General features: G+C 48.2%; 1 protein-coding gene across 2 annotated transcripts in view; it reads right to left on the reverse strand.

The window, feature by feature from the left end:
* LOC142256141 (N-formyl peptide receptor 2-like) overlaps positions 1 to 7,925 on the reverse strand; it is a 43,691-nt gene extending 35,766 nt beyond the window's left edge. The window contains exons 1-2 of one of the 2 annotated variants that reach the window (XM_075327679.1): positions 7,822 to 7,925; positions 295 to 366 (exon numbers count right to left, since the gene is read on the reverse strand). The gene's annotated coding sequence lies outside the window, so the exon portion shown is untranslated. The remainder of the gene's footprint in view (positions 1 to 294; positions 367 to 7,821) is intronic. The other variant, XM_075327680.1, reaches the window with a different exon arrangement.
* Positions 7,926 to 8,276: the final 351 nt, after the last annotated feature.

Here is an 8,276-nt window from a genome sequence, read left to right on the forward strand (position 1 = left end):
CATCCTCCAGTCTTGATAACGACCCTTGAGAACGCAACACAACATCAGTCCCTATTTTAAGCCAAGGCAACAGGAAACAATTCAGAAAAGCCAAAGGAAGACCCGACGGGAAGGCCAGTGTCGGAGAAGAACCAGGATCATCTCAAACCCTATGTTAACAGTTCTCGACAAAGGTCCAGACGTGAATGAAATGTTAAACTAACTTAATTGATGCTGTAAATAAAGATTTTTTCGTCAAAAATTTTTTTGGGAGAGCCTGAATCTAAATGATTGTATGACAGTTTTGGATCCTACCTGAGCACCCATACGTAATTAGAAGTGCCGTGAAATTTATTCTACATGATGGTGGAGTAGACTGGAGCAGGGCTGGAAGGAAGGATGAAGACAATAAGAAAAGAATAAGAAAAGAAATCAAATTATTAGCATATTACTGTTAAATGGAACCTGTCAGGTCCCATATGCGTTCTGACCTACAAGCAGGGTGATGTGTGGCCTAGAAACCCCTTCCTACCCATTCCTGTGTTGTAATATTGTCTAATATGATTTCATAAAAAAAGTTTTATAACTTACATGTTTCCTATGTAAATTGGATAGGGTCTAGTCCCCTGGGCATTGCATTGCCCCATGGGCGTTTGCATGCTTTCCGTGGTATCCCACCCCAATGATACCATGGTGTGATACCATGGTTTACATGAGCAATGTCACCGTCAGCTCACGGAAATACCGCGCATGCGTGATTGCCATTCTTGCAGTCTCCTTATCCGGGTGTTTACTTGCCGGCTTTAGACGCACTCTGCATGGTCGGTACCACAGGAGTCTTCTCATCATGCAAAGTGTGCTTGTGAAGCTGGCAAGCAAACACCCGGATATAAAGGCTGCGCGAATAGCAAGTACGCACTCGCGGCATCTCCAGGTGCTGACGGTGACGTCGCTCATGTAAATCTATGGTATCATCCACAGGGGCATGATACCACGTAAAGCATGCAAACACCCACGGGATAAGCAACGCCCAAGGGACTAGACCCTCTCCTGTTTACATAGGTTACATGTAAGTAATAAACATTTTTTTTATAAATTCATATTACACCATATTACAACACAGGGATGGGTAGGAAGGGGTTTCTGGGCTAGACTTGACCCTGCTTGTAAATAAGAACGCATAAGGAACCTGACAGGTTCCATTTAACCCTAGAACGCACAACCATAGAAATCTACCATAGAAAACAAGTGACCTAGCAGGCCTGCGAGGCCCCAGGTATGCGCTCTAGGGTTAAAATATATTGCTGCTCTGTAAAAAAAATAGAAACATCATAGAAACAGAAATATAAATAGAAAGAAAGAAAGAAAGAAAGAAAGAAAGAAAGAAAGAAAGAAAGAAAGAAAGAAAGAAAGAAAGAAAGAAAGAAAGAAAGAAAGAAAGAAAGAAAGAAAAAGAAAGAAGTGATATTACATTAGTCTTCTAAAATTTAGGCGTGGTCCTTCAAGTTCACTGGCACCAGGATAACAATTATCATATTATTATAATACAGTATATTGGAGAAAACAAAGTCGCACTCCAAACATCACAAAAAAACATGAAAAATATATTGATGTATTGTGTACCACAAGTACAAAACCTTTTGGCTAAAGGTGTTGCTCTCATGAAAAGTTCACACCTTGAGCCAAAACATTATCTACCTTTGACATGGAATATATTTTTTATATTTTTGCTATGTTTGGAGTGTGACCGATTTATTTCCTAGATAGATAGATACCGGATGATATATAGAGGGATAGATATATGATAGATAGATAGATAGATAGATAGATAGATCAATAGAGAGATGGATGGATGGATGGATGGATAGATAGACCTGGCTACTACATTTCCTTTCCACCAACATCCTCACCATCATCATGGATGACTTTAACATCTCTATTGACACTTCTCACTCATCTGTCTCTAAACTTCTAACACTCGCTTCCTTCTTTGGCCTCACCCAATGGTCTTCTGCAGCTATTCACAAAGATGGCAACACGCTGGACCTCATCTTCACTCGCCTCAGTTCCTTATCTAAACTCTCCCCCTGTCTGACCACAACCTACTCACATTCTCTTCCCTCTCTTCTCCAAGTACACCACCCCTCTTCCACAAACTTTCACACCCCTGCAGAAATCTCAGTCACCTTGACTTACACTCACTTTCTCAGTCTCTTTTCCCTCTTGCAGACATTGCTTCTTCACACGATGCAGATACTGCTGCCACTTAAAACAACACCACCATCTCTGCAACTCTCTCGAATCAGGTGCCCCCCCCACACACACCAAAACCCTGGCACACGAGTCAGATTAAAGAATTGAGACGGGCTTCCAAAATTGCTGAGCGCAGATAGAAGAGGTCTCATTTCACTGAGCACTTCGTTACATACAAACAAGCTCTCACCACTTTCAAGTCTGCACTCACTGCTGCAAAACAAACCTACTTCTCATCCCTCATATCCTCTCTATCCAACAACCCTAAGCAGCTATTCAACACTGTCAACTCTTTCCTCCGTCCCCCGGCACCACCTCCCTCTCCTCTCATCTAAGCTGAAGACTTTGCCTCTTTCTTCAAGCAGAACATTGACAACATCAGAGCAAGCTTTGGCCCACAATCACCACAGCTTCTCTTCATAACTACTCAGCCTTCTTCCTCCAAATCCAGCTTCTCCACCATGACAGAAGATCATTTTTGCACTCTACTCTCAAGATCACATCTTACAACCTGCCTGTTTGTCCACTCTCATCCCACCTCATCCCCAATCTCACCACAGTCTTCCTCCCTACCCTAACCCATCTCTTCTACCTATCACTAACAACTGGTGTATTCCCTTCATGCTTTAAACATGCCTCCATCACACCCATCCTCAAAAAGCCCTCCCTTGACCCTTCCTCTGTGTCAAACTATCGCCACATATCACTTCTCCCCTATGCCTCAAAACTACTGGAACAGCATGTCCATCTTGAACTGTCATTACACCTCTCTTCCTGCTCTCTCTTTGACCGGTTACAATCTGGCTTCTGACCACATCACTCCACTGAAACTGCCCTGACCAAAGTCACTAACGACCTACTCACTGCAAAAGCCAAGCGACACTACTCTGTCCTCCTCCTCCTGGACCTGTCCTCTGCCTTTGACACAGTAGAGCACTCCTTTCTACTTCAAATTCTCTCGTCTCTGGGCATCACAGACTTGGCCCTATCTTGGATCTCTTCATACTTAACCAACCGAACTTTCAGAGTCTCCCACTCTCACACCACTTCCTCATCTCGCTCCCTATCTGTTGGGGTCCCCTAAGGTTCAGTTCTTGGGCCCCTGCTGTTCTCCATTTACACCTTCAGCCTGGGACAGCTCATAGAGTCCCACGGCTTTCAGTATCATCTCTACACTGATGATACGCAGATCTACCTCTCTGGACCTGACATCACCTCTCTACTAACCAGAAACCCACACTGTCTGTCTGCTATTTCATCCTTTTTCTCTGCTCGATTCCTAAAACTGAACATGGATAAAACAGATTTCATTGTTTTTCCTCCAACTCACTCAAACCCCCACCTGTCATATCCATCAATGTCAATGGATGCTCACTTTCACCAGTGCCACGCGCTCACTGCCTGGGAGTAATCCTAGACTCTGATCTCTCTTTCAAGCCAAACATTTAAGCCCTCTTCACCTCCTGCCATCTGCAACTCAAAAATATTTCCCAGATCCGAACATTCCTTTCCCAAGAAGCTGCAAAAACCCTAGTACATGCCCTTATTATCTCCCGCCTGGATTATTGCTACCTCCTGCTCTGTGGCCTCCCTTCTAACAGTCTCGCTCCCCTACAATCTATTCTAAACTAGACTGCCCGGCTAATCCACCTCTCCCCCCGCTACTCCCCAACCTCTCTTCTCTGCCAATCCCTTCACTGGTTTCCTATTGCCCAACGACTCTAGTTCAAAACACTAACCATGACATACAAAGCCATCCACAACCTGTCTCCTCCCTACATCTGTGAGCTAGTCTCCCGGTACTTAGCTGCACGTAACTTTCGATCCTCACAAGATCTCCTTCTCTACTCTCTACTCCCCTATCATCTCCTCTTCCCACCCCCGCATCCAAGATTTCCTCCCCCATACTCTGGAATGCTCTGCCACAACACATCAGACTCTCGTCTACCTTGACAAGCTTCAAAAGGAACCTGAAGACCCACCTCTTCTGAAAAGCCTACAACCTGCTTTAATCCTCAGTCTGATATAGCACCGCAAAACCAGTTCTACCCTCACCTACTGTATCCTCACCTATCCCTTGTAGACTGAGAGCCCTCGTGGGCAGGGACCTCTATCCTCCTGTACCAGTCTGTGCCTTATATTGTTTATGATTATTGTCCCTATTATGTACTGTATACCCCTTTCAAATGTAAAGCGCCATGGATTTGATGGCGCTATAATCTATATATATAATTGCCTTATTCTGTCTGTCTGTCTGTCTGTCTGTCTGTCTGTCTGTCTATCTGTCTGTCTGTCTGTCATGCTCCGAAATTGTGTCCTTACGGTGACACAAAGCTGATTGGCCGCTGGGCTCGCCATGGCCCCGCCCCCCCACACGGATTGGCCTCTCGCCCCGGCTCTCTGCAGGCCCCGCCCCCTCACGCAATGCACGCTCGCTGTGGCCCAACTGACACGGGGCTCCGATTCCCAGGTGAGTACACACACATCAGATCACACACACCTCACACATCACATCCACACACTCACAACATGCTGGGATATCGCTTGCTTCTACACCGGCTCCGTCAGGATCCCAGCAGCGCCACACATAACCTTGCGATGCTGGGATCTTAACGGAGGCCGTGAAAGCTGGTAACCATTATACACATCGGGTAACTAAGGTCCCTTAGTTACCCGATGTGTATCATAGTTACCAGTGTACACCGGCTCCCACTCACTCTCACACACACATCACATCGCATCCACACATCAAGGTCCTGCAGCTGCAGAACATACATAACATAACAGCACACACACACACACAAATCAGATCACACTCACTCACATACACACATCACATCGCATCCACATACTCACAACATCCTGGGATATCGCTTGCTTCTCGGCGGCGATATTGTGCTGTGAGCTTCCAGGACCTGACGGAGGATCACATGGCCAGAAGCATGTGATATCCCCGGATGTTGTGAGTATCAGCGCGTATGTGCAATATCGTCAGTGTCTGTGTGTGTGAGTGGATGCGATCGGGTGTGTGTGAGTGTATGCGATCGGGTGTGTGTGAGTGTATGCGATCGGGTGTGTGTGTGAGTGTATGCGATCGGGTGTGTGTGAGTGGATGCGATCGGTTGTGTGTGTGAGTGGATGCGATCGGTTGTGTGTGTGAGTGGATGCGATCGGTTGTGTGTGTGAGTGGATGCGATCGGTTGTGTGGGTGAGTGGATGCGATCGGTTGTGTGGGTGAGTGGATGCGATCGGGTGTGGGTGAGTGTCGGCAGAGGAGCACGGCGTGCTGGAGGAGGCTGGGAGCAGAGAGGCTGATCTTGGGGAAGGCTGGGAGGGGGGGGCTGATGCTGAGGGAGGCTGGAAGGAGAGAGGCTGAGCAAACGTGCTCCATCCGCCATACTGCGCACTCCCCATCGTGCTGCATCCCCCATGCTGCGCACTCCCAAACGTGGTCCATCCGCCATGCTGCGCACTCCCAAACGTGGTCCATCCGCCATGCTGCGCACTCCCAAACGTGGTCCATCCGCCATGCTGCGCACTCCCAAACGTGGATGGAGCACGTTTGGGAGTGCGCAGCATGACGGATGGAGCACGTTTGGGAGTGCGCAGCATGACGGATGGAGCATGTTTGGGAGTGCGCAGCATGCCGGATGGTGCACGATGGGGAGTGCGCAGTATGGCGGATGGAGCACGTTTGGGAGTGCGCAGTATGGCGGTTGGAGCACGTTTCGGAGTGCGCAGTATGGCGGTTGGAGCACGTTTCGGAGTGCGCAGCATGGCGGATGGAGCACGTTCGGGAGTGCGCAGCATGGCGGATGGACCACGTTTGGCAGCGCGCAGCATGGCGGATGGAGCACGTTTGGGAGTGCGCAGCATGGCGGATGGAGCACGTTTGGAAGTGCGCAGCATGGCGGATGGAGCATGATAGGGGGTGCGCAGCATGGCGGATGGAGCACGTTTGGGAGTGCGCAGCATGGCGGATGGAGCACGTTTGGGAGTGTGCAGCATGGCGGATAGAGCACGATGGGGAGTGCACAGTATGGTGGATGGAGCACGTTTGGGAGTGCGCAGTATGGCGGATGGAGCACGTTTCGGAGTGCGCAGCATGGCGGATGGAGCACGTTTGGGAGTGCGCAGCATGGCGGATGGACCACGTTTGGGAGCGCGCAGCATGGCGGATGGAGCACGTTTGGGAGTGCGCAGCATGGCGGATGGAGCACGTTTGGAAGTGCGCAGCATGGCGGATGGAGCACGTTTGGGAGTGCGCAGCATGGCGGATGGAGCACGTTTGGGAGTGCGCAGCATGCCGGATGGTGCACGATGGGGAGTGCGCAGTATGGCGGATGGAGCACGTTTGGGAGTGCGCAGCATGGCGGATGGAGCACGTTTGGGAGTGCGCAGCATGGCGGATGACCACGTTTGGGAGTGCGCAGCATGGCGGATGGAGCACGTTTGGGAGTGCGCAGCATGGCGGATGGAGCACGTTTGGGAGTGCGCAGCATGGCGGGTGGAGCACGTTTGGGAGTGCGCAGCATGGCGGATGGAGCATGATAGGGGGTGCGCAGCATGGCGGATGGAGCACGTTTGGGAGTGCGCAGCATGGCGGATGGAGCACGTTTGGGAGTGTGCAGCATGGCAGATAGAGCACGATGAGGAGTGCGGAGCATGGCGGATGGAGCACGTTTGGGAGTGCGCAGCATGGGGGATGCAGCACGATGGGGAGTGCGCAGTATGGCGGATGGAGCACGTTTGGGAGTGCGCAGCATGGCGGATGGACCACGTTTGGGAGTGCGCAGCATGGCGGATGGAGCACGTTTGGGAGTGCGCAGCATGGGGGATGCAGCACGATGGGGGGTGCGCAGCATGGGGGATGGAGCACGATGGGAGGTGCACACCTCCCCCCAACACACACACACACGCGCACTGCACAACACACACACACTAGGAATCACAAACAACGCCCTACACAGACACCCACACACACAGACAACGCTGCACACACAAATATACGCACATACTGCACAACACACACATTGCTCAAAACATACCTCCCCCCAAAACACACCACACCCACACAAACCGCACAACACACACACACACAACGCTACAGACACACAGCGCTCCACAAACAACGCAACACACGCAACACACATACAACACCGCTCTCACCCCCCGCGACACTCAGAACATGTACAGCGCCCTACACAAACACTTGGTAACTACACACAACAACATCTATATATATAACAAAAATCATACATGAACTACACAATACGTAAATTCTAGAATACCCGATGCGTAGAATCGGGCCACCTTCTAGTAATAAATATAAATAATAATAATAATAATAGATAGATACATAGAGGGATAGATAGATAGATAAATAGCTAGTTAGCTAGATAGAGGGATAGATAGATAGATAGATAGATAGAGGGATAGATATATAGAGAGATAGAGGGATAGATAGATAGATAGATAGATAGATAGATGATAGATAGATAGATTGATAGATAGATAGAGGGATAGATAGATAGATTGATAGATAGATAGATGATGGATAGACATAGATAGATAGATAGATTTAATTACCTTCCTTCCTTCTCCTCCAGGATCCCTTCTCTTTGGTCAGTGAGAGCATCTGATCTTTTTCTGTAACCAGCATTGCTCCTGGATATATTCACTTCTTCCTCCCCCAATCCATGAGACACTTCCAATAAGTGGAAAAAATAGCAAAGTGCAGAATAAATATTTTTTTATATTTCTTACTTAGTTGTTGTTGAAACATCCGGATGTTTTGGTTTATACATATTTTATACCTATCATTTTAATGCTTTTTCTTGACTTATGAAAGTATCTGTTCTTGAGTCCATTATGAGAAAAGTGCAATAGAAATGTTTATGTTCTTGTTGTATTTAATGATAAAATAATATATTATCACATTTACTGTTATTAGACAGAGATTTATAACAGAAAACAGCTGTAATCCCTACAGAGGGAGTATTATTTTATAGAGGAACAGGCCAATTTCCACAATTTTCCTGAAC

This window comes from Anomaloglossus baeobatrachus, chromosome 11, assembly GCF_048569485.1.
Source record: "Anomaloglossus baeobatrachus isolate aAnoBae1 chromosome 11, aAnoBae1.hap1, whole genome shotgun sequence".
Taxonomy (NCBI): Eukaryota; Metazoa; Chordata; class Amphibia; order Anura; family Aromobatidae; genus Anomaloglossus; species Anomaloglossus baeobatrachus.